Source organism: Gavialis gangeticus, unplaced genomic scaffold, assembly GCF_001723915.1.
Source record: "Gavialis gangeticus isolate Ggan-Ray unplaced genomic scaffold, GavGan_comp1, whole genome shotgun sequence".
Taxonomy (NCBI): domain Eukaryota; kingdom Metazoa; phylum Chordata; order Crocodylia; family Gavialidae; genus Gavialis; species Gavialis gangeticus.
In genome coordinates, this window is record NW_017729024.1 from 97618921 (window position 1) to 97628100 (window position 9180).

Genomic DNA, 9180 nt, shown 5'->3' on the forward strand with positions numbered 1-9180 from the left:
ATTCCCTAATAATTTGATAGGCTGCTATCCCTGCTGGAAGGGGTTGCCTGTGTGCGATTTCTTTTGCCGGAGTGGCATTCATGTGTTAATAAAGAAAGTTGCACTAAGAATATTCTGGTATACCACATTGCTGATTTCTTCTTCAGTGAGAATCTGAACAGTAAGGCCCTGACATCTGTTACCACTGGCAGAGGGCCAACAATATTCTTTTGTTTCCCAATTAGGTAAGTGCCAAGAACTTCTGGTGTGTGAATGAAAACTTCAAACTGAGTTTCTGTGAATATTTGTTCATGCAACTATGAAATTTGTTTTCCACAGACTTTTTTTCTTTAGCCAGTAAAATTTAATTTCATGAACGCTCACAGAAATTGGAAGGCCTTAACGGAGCAAAAGACAATTCATTAAAAAATTGAAATAAATATCCATGGAGCACTTTTTACAATTCTAACTCAGCTCTGCTTGTAGGAGTTGAGGCAGCAAGGCCTTTTAGCTTCTCTGATCACCCATATTAATGTATGTCCAACTGAAACTAGCAGAAGTGTTTTGAGATAGGGTGCATATTTTAAACTCCTACATTGTACACCACCTGCATATGAAGCTAACAAGAAATAGTATGTCTGTTAGACAAGGCGATAGGAACTCTTAAGTTCTACTCCAGACTCATCCATTGATTCATTGTCTGTCCTTGAGCAAGTCATTCACTATATGACAAATTACTGATGTCTAAAATAAGTGTAATATTTGCATAACTTTCATGGTCTTCTGAGGCTTTAGGAAATAATATGTCTTCAGCCATTTGAGATCTTCAGGTGGCATGCACCATATTAAAATAGAGGTATTTTTTGTCTAAAAGGAATAATAAAAATACTTTAGCTAAGTGGTTTGCCAATGATAAGAGGTACTATATATTTTATATGAATGGTATTGCTATTGTTATTATTTTATTGCACTTGAAAGGAGGAGAAGCTAAGTAAACACTAAGTAGTGCATTGCTAATTCACAGTAGACAAGTCAATATGTGGAATTAATGTGCCTGAATTTTCTGTGACAAAAATTCAGGCTTGTTAAAGCACTCCAAGGTGCACATCTACATGTGTGGCCCTGTCAGAAGCAAATTTGCTCCCAATGGGAGCAGTTCAGTCCAGGGCTGATTCTGCCCCCCTGCCCTTCTTTGCTTCCCTGGAGCAACCAGTGGGAGCTCTAGGCTCCCCTAGGTGCCAGGCCTGGGCTGGCAGGGGGCACAGGGGTCAGGCCTGGGCTCAGGGGAGCTGGGGGAAGCTATCCAGGAGTGGGGGACAGCTCCTAGCTGCTCAGAGCTCAGAATTACAGCCTGGCTCAGTGATGCTGCCTTGGACCGATGTCTCATGCCCGGGTGTGAGGGTAAGCAGTGCCAGGATGTGTGGGCAAAACCACTGGGACTGCAGGGGGAAATGTGAAGAGGAAGCAACACTGGGAATGCAGGAGGCTGGGGGAGATGTGAGGTGTAAGCAGCACTTGGATTAGAGGGGAGATATGAGGGGGAAGCAACCCTGGTCCCTGGTGCTGCTTCACCCCCTTGCATCTCTCCCTGGGTCCCAGCACTGCTTTACCCTTGCATTTTCCCTCCTCTCCTAGGGCTGAGAGGACAGGTGAAGCTCTTTGTCCCCTCAGCCCTGCTGCTGCCTGCACAGTACACACTCCAGTTGGCTTCTGCTCCCTGCCCGTGCCTAGGGGGAGCTGAGCAGCACCAGGACTGGGGACAGAGAGCTCCCCCATCATGGCACTACTCAGCTCCTGACTTATTTTACCTGTCATATTTTCTCCAGATTAATGTTATATTAAAGTTTCTGATCCAAGAATAGAGAAGTAAATTACCATATAATGGGCACATCTATACATGCTATTAATGCTATAGAGGCTTAATGTGCATAAAATATTGTGCGAAAGCTTTCCCTGGGAGCATGTCTATACATGCTCCCTGTTGGAAGCAAATCTGCTCCCAACCAGAGCAGACTACCCTGCTCTGCCCCCCTGCAGCAGCCAGGAGGAGCTCCAGACTCCCCCAGGGTGCTAACCCTGGAGCTGGTCCCCATGTGCACAGGGCCAGGACAGATCTTCTGGCTGCAGCAGCAGCTGTCTCCTTGCCTGTACACATTGTGTCATGTGCAGGGGGCAAGGAGAAAGCTGCTGCTGCAGAGCTCTCCTGCTCCTGTGCACATGGGGACAAGCCCTGGGCCCAGCAGGGCTTCCTAGTGCAGCCTGGGGCTGGTTGAGAACTGTCCCACTTCTGGGGTAGCTCCCAGGCAGCTCCGGGCTATGCAGTGATTTCCCCAAGTAGCCTGGAGCTGGCTGGGAGGTGCCCTAGAAGAGACATTTCTTGGCCAGCCCTGGGTTGCTCATGGAAATTCCCATGTGGCCTAGTCCTGGCTGGGAGGTACCCCAGAAGGGACAGTTCCCAGCCAGCCCTCAGCTGTGCAGGGAAGTAGAGAGCTCCCAGTCCCAGTGCTGCTCAGCTCCCAACTCCTGCGCAAAGCCAGGAGCTGAGCAGTGCTGGTATGGGGGAGGGGCCAGGGCAGATAGCTACCCTGTCCAGGTATTCTGTGGGGAGCCAGGAGTTGAGTAGCACCAGGACTGGGGGAGTTTCCCACCCCCTGTGGCCCCCTAGTGTTGGGGATGACTGGGAGCAAATTTGCTTCTGGTCAGTATCTACACATGCACTACTACACAGTGGGTGCATCATTTCATGTTCATGAATGTGCAGTAGGTACCGCACATTTAATTTAGTACTTCCTTAATTAAGTACTAATTAAATGCACAGTAACTAGAGGTACTGTGCAGTAGTGCCCGACAATCACCTTTTTAGTGATGCTACTACATAGTAGCCTAATAATATTGCACAGTAGTGTATTAGCACTGTTTGTGCTGTAATGAAATACTGGGCGGTGTTATTAGGCTACTGTGTATTAAGCTTCTTGTGCAGACATGCCTAGTATCTACTGCACAGTTAGTTTACTACATGGATTTACAGGTAGCAGCTAACTATGCAGTAGATTAACTTACTGCTCAGTAAATGGTGTGCACGTGTAGATGCTGACACTTTACTGTGCAGTAGATTAGTCTACTATGCAGTAAAGCAACTAATTTAGACACTCCCAGTGAGAACTAAACTTGGGAGTTTTGCTTTACAGCTAAATTAGAAAATCTCAATAGTTAAATTTGACACAAATTACACTTTTTCCCCTTATGTAAACTACAGTATTTTTGTAGAACACTTAAAAACAGAATGTATTATACTATAGAATGAGAAATTAATTCCAGTGCTTTGTGGGCAGTTTAGAACTCTAGGCAATTTCTGTTTAATTGGCTCTGCAAGGTAGGAAATGGGACTCAACAGGGAGATTTCTGAACAAAATGTCCTTGTAGCAAGCCACCTGGCTAGCCTGGCACCACTAGGCTCAAATCAGTCCTTGAACCCTTGAACTATTCCTATAATCTGGTCCCAGCCACAGTCTCTCTCTGAGTTTCACAACACAGGTGATAATGCCCTGGGTTAATCCGCACCCCAGACCACAACAGAAAATATATGCAGTCTACAATGAACACCCACAAGCATAGGTTAGTTCTCACCCTGTATTCTCCCTTCTTCCTTGGAGAGACCTGCATCTTCACTCAAACAGTTCCCTGTCCCTCACTTCCTCTTCCTGTCCCCTTTTATTTCCAGGTCAGCCAGTCAACATCCCCTTATTTACTGATTGACTGAGCCAGCTGAGGTCCCTTAGGCAGCCAGCCTGTTACCGGCTGGCTTATTGCTCCAGGTTGCAAACCTGTAGCCTATTACAGGCCTCCATCCCTTCCCTGGACATATCCATCTGGAAGTGACAAGAAAAAGTAATCTAGCTCAGAAAGCAGGTAGATTAATTGCTCAACTGAATTCCTCATGAATATCTTGAAAAAGTCCTTCTCAGAACTCATTAATATGTTTTTAATTGTACTGTTTACAATATATAATCCTAACCTACTTACCATGGCAGATAGGGAAGAGAAAAACATCCCTTGTAAACTTGAAGAGCTTAATTTCTACCCTTCCTGGATATTTAGTTTGACTCTTGGCTGACTATGGTTCAAATGACAAACACAATAAATTTCCCCCTAGGTTTTCTGGACTATTTGGAATCAGAAAGAATGAGGATGAGCTTATGGATGCTAGACTAGTAGACTGCTTGAATGTCAGGATCTAGGAACCATCAGTGTGTTATACTGCTTACACATATGTACAATGGCCTGTAGAGCAGAATCAGGATTTCTCATTTGATACAACAGCTAATGATAGTTTTAGATTTTCCAGTACGATTTCCTGTTTTCAGGCAAAAATGTAACTTCTGGAAAGATGCAAGTTCTTTAAAAGAAAAAGCTTGTTTTAAAAAAATATCATTAATTATTTTGGACGTTTTTAATTTTGACTGTAACTGCATTTAGTGGCACCTGTGGATGGTTTTGTCCCTCTTTTACCAAAATAAAACAAGCTCAGATGCAATTGAACATATAGAAGTGACCAGTTTCAACTGGATGAAGTGTAGGTCCTTTAAATGTAACATTTATTAGGTCTGATTCATCACTGAAATCAATGGAATTACTCCAGCATAAAACTAGAGTTATGTTAGCCAAATTAGTATTTCTGAGAAAGGGTTTCGAAGGGAAACATGGACATATGGGATTGCTTATAGAAGACTGAAGTCACAGTGCTAAAGGAAGTGGTCAAATTTTAGATAGACTTGAACAACATTTGTTAAAATATAAGTACTCTACACATATTCAGAGACAGAAAGATATTAGCAGTCAGGTCAGTAAGTAAGAGTTTATTGCAAATGTTGTAAGGCACAAGAAAATGAATCATGTGTCATACATTATGCCTCTGGCGTGACTTAATTTTGTTGTTCCTATTTGTCCTAAAGTGCTTAATTCAATCATAAAGAAAGAGCTGTGACCCTCATGAAGTACTATGAGGCACAGAATACCTCTTTCTCAATAAGCAATGCTTATTTCAGTATTTCTCTAGTGAAACCCTTGTGAAATAAAGAACGATTTTAAGGGGTAAATGAGGAAGCTTGAGAAGCTTCACTGAAGTCAACAGGAGTCTTATCATTGACTTTAATGGATTTACCTGATATTTTTAAATAATGAAGAGCAGCTTTGACTAAGCTGTGCAGTTAAAGTACAGGCAGTCCTCGATTTACAACATTTCGAGTTACAATGTTTCACACTTACGACGTTTATAAATTGACACCCTGTTTCGACTTTCTGACGTCAGTTTCAACTTTACAATACTTGATCCAATGCGACGCCACGTCAGTGAACAAGTTCGCTGTGTCGCTCATCTCCCTGGAGAACATCTGTCCAGACTTCCTTGGACACTTTCCTTAAGAAAGCAGATGAGACTCCAGAAAAACCTGCAACCAAGACTCCTGAGAAGACTCCAACCAAGAACCCTTCAAAAAGTCCAGGAAAGTCACCTCAAAGAAGTCCTTCCAAATCAATATGATTGCTATTTACAGTATAAATACATTAATGTAGCAATATTACTCATTTATAATTGATTGAGTACAAAATTCCTGGTTATTTTTGGTGAAAATAGGGTATCGGGCTTTGGTTAGGAACCAATCCCCTGTTATAAAATTGTTTCCTATGAGGAAAATCGGTTCTGAGTTACAAAGTTTCAATTTATGATGTGGTTTTCAGAAACCAATTGTGTCGTAAGTCCGAGGACTGCCTGTACAGCGGATTAGTTTGTCTTTGAGGTATGCTACAAAGCAGGCAAAAGAGGACATTGTTTAGATCAAGTAACAATGTAATAAATGTCATTGCCATTTTGACATATTTATGTATAGGCTATGAATATTTAAGGTTTTGGCAGGTATTTACATTAGTTTGTGCTGGAATTTCAAATATTTCTTTTAATCATTTGTTGAATATTATACTCACTCACTGCCTTAAAAATTCTGCCTTTCCCATTGTCTCACTGACTTTATTCCTGCAGCCCTTACTAACACTGTTTTCATTACAGCTGAGTGTTGGTTTCATCATTCCTGCCACTATTTCATCTATTCATGTACTGAATAGATACAGTTAAGATAACTATTTTAATGCTTTGATTCTTATCAAGGTTTACCAAATCCCATATACCTTACCCACAGAAGTAGTCCTAGTAAAGTGGAAAAGGCACTGTTCATTTGATTAAAGTAAGCTTTAATAATCAAAAGTGGTTACTGAGGTTGATATATATTCTGTATTTATGCTTAATTCCTTGTGGTACTGAAATTGGCTTGTAGCAAATGCTAATTACTAAACTATAGTTTCTGTGTGCACAAGGCTAGCAGATGAAAAAGAACAGGTTAAAGGTTGGCCTTTCTTTCCAGTGCCATAGTGAGTACTTGAAAGATGACTGTATATCTAGCTGAGTACAATTTTCTTTTAATCAACATCTTCTTGAATATGCACAAATTTCTGTTGACATGTAAATTAAAATAATATACATTTCCTATTAAAAATAGGTCCCTACACTCATTAATTTATTGAGCAAATTGAATTCAGGCCTTTATACTGTAAATATATCATAACTGTGCATTTCTTTTAAAGGTGTTCTCTTCTTTTGATGGAAGACACCAGAAATGACAATAGCATCCTGGACTCTGATCCATTTCCACTAACGAAATTACATACAAAGAGATCGGAGATCATCCACCAGATGGCTGAGATAAGGCTGTGAACTTCAGGAAGAGCAATATTGATTATAAAAGGATTGATCAAAGTACCCAGAACCCATATCAAATCACCCAAGGCACCCAGAACTCAGATTTATAGCATCCCTTTTCTGATAAAACCTACTTCAGATGGAGAAAATGCTGATTCTTTATTTCTTCCCCCCGCAAATCACCTACAGAAGATCTTAGATAAGATGATTTCCTTGGAGGAAATCAATATACAAATGGTTAAAAACAAGGCACACCAGAAAGTTCTTTTTGTTTGGGGCATATAAAGGAAATAAATGAGCTGAAGGACGTGAAGCAATGCAAAGAGCTGTAAAGAAGACTTGTATGCTGCCTCATACTGACATATTTTGATGATAGATAGATTGATAGATAGATAGATAGACAGACATAACCATGGTCAGGGTTCAGAAAGTTTTCAAAGGAAAGGCTGTAACTGAGAACCCAAAACAGCTTCATACACCTGCATATTCAAATTAAGAGTGTTTTGTAAAGGAAAGGATGTGTGAACTAGATGCTGTTTATATGGAAGGAAGTGGGTTTGGCCACAGAGACCAAATATCATCCTCCATTTTAAAAGGTGGGCTTCAAGGCAAAACATTATAGCAGGTAATGCAGGGTAGATGCTCATAGGTGTGTTATATAGTGTTTAAAATAAAAATAAATTCAGTGGTAGAATACAAATTGTACTGGTTTAACAAGAATAGCACCACAGTTCATAGGCACTTCGAAGTCTGTGGACACTGCAATGTACAACTGCACTGAGGTACCACAAACTGCATGTGCATGTTCATCCGGATGTGTCCTCCGAGTGCAAATCACACTGCTGTTGAAACAGAAAATAAACGGGGAAGTTTCAGCAATAGTCTCATTATTCCACAATAATCGAAGGAATCTATAACAATTAGTAAAAAAAAAAAGCCTGCTGTGTCTTCTGGTCTTTGTAAAACAAAAGAAATATGAAGAAACCACAAGGGCACCATTGGGTTGTACATAAAGGTGTGTACTAATTTTATAGATACATGAGGCCTAGTTACCTACTTATTACAGATCTGGCTGGCTGGTTTATAGAGTTAACATAGTGAGTGCCACTGGAAGTTTCACTATCCAATCTCTATAAACTATATATAGCTCTCTCTTTAATATTTAAATACATAAGAAGATTACCAATGTTATATGTTATTCTTTTCATTAAATGCACACCATACTACAAATTAAGTTTGATACATACATTATGGTTTCTCTTTGAATAAGGGCTGTGAACATCACAACAATGCCTGAAATGGTGTTTGTACTCTCCAATGTATCTGCATCAGCAACATCTCCCTGCTGTATTCTGTTAGAGGCACTTGTAGTAGAAATGGGGACATGAGGTACAATGGTATAACCATATAATGCTGTATGTAACTTTACTGTAGGGTTGGTATTTTTGGTAGGTGTTCCTGCAGCAGAATATCCTGCAAAATTTTTACTCAAAGCTTTTTTATACCGTTTTCAGGACTTGCTTGGTGCCATTTCTACCTGATAAGATGAAGGAACAGTTTATGATTAGATTATTCCAGGACTCCATGAACTAATTTCAGGAGTCTGACACTAAGACCTTTTCAGGCACCGTGAAAGTTGTGCAGTTGTGCAGGATTAACTGTGTCCATATGATTACACTGTTCACAGAAAAGTGACTGCATGTAGACATAGCATTCACAAATTCAGCTGACACTATATAATCTAAAACAACATCAAACTATCCTGAGCAATAGCATGAAGCACTTGTTGGAATTTATGGTTAAATCCTTCCATTAATCCATTTGCAGCATGGTGTCAGGGAGCTGATATGACATATTTTATACCATTTTTTAAACTCTTCAGATGTGAATTGAGTTTCGTTGCTATTTATAATTTGTTCAGGAATTCCATTGCTTGAAAATAATATTAATTCTTCCATAATTTACTACAAGTTAGATTAATCCATACAGAATACTTCCTGTCAGTTAGAACGGGCATATATTTAATTAAAAAGGGCAAACTTCAACGAGCTAAGGAGGATAGTTGGAGAAGCGCTGAGATCCCGGAGGGGAGGGAAGCCAAGTGTCCAAGGAGAGTGGTCGCTCCTTAAGGAGATGATCCTCCAAGCCCAAAGGAAGGTAATCCCAACGAGGATCAAAGGGAGCAGGAGAGCACACAAGCCTCCATGGCTCACCAAAAGCATCCGGGAATGTCTCCTTGCTAAAAAGGAGGCTTACACCCATTGGAAAGAAGGGGTCATCACCAGGGATGACTATTCTGCAGTTGCTTGGGGATGTAGGGGGGTAGTTAGGAAGGCCAAGGCAGAGATGGAACTGGGACTAGCTTCCCAGATTAAGGACAATAAGAAGTCCTTTTTTAAATACATAGGGGGTAAGAAGAAGGTCCCGGGTAATGTGGGGCCCTTGCAGGACAC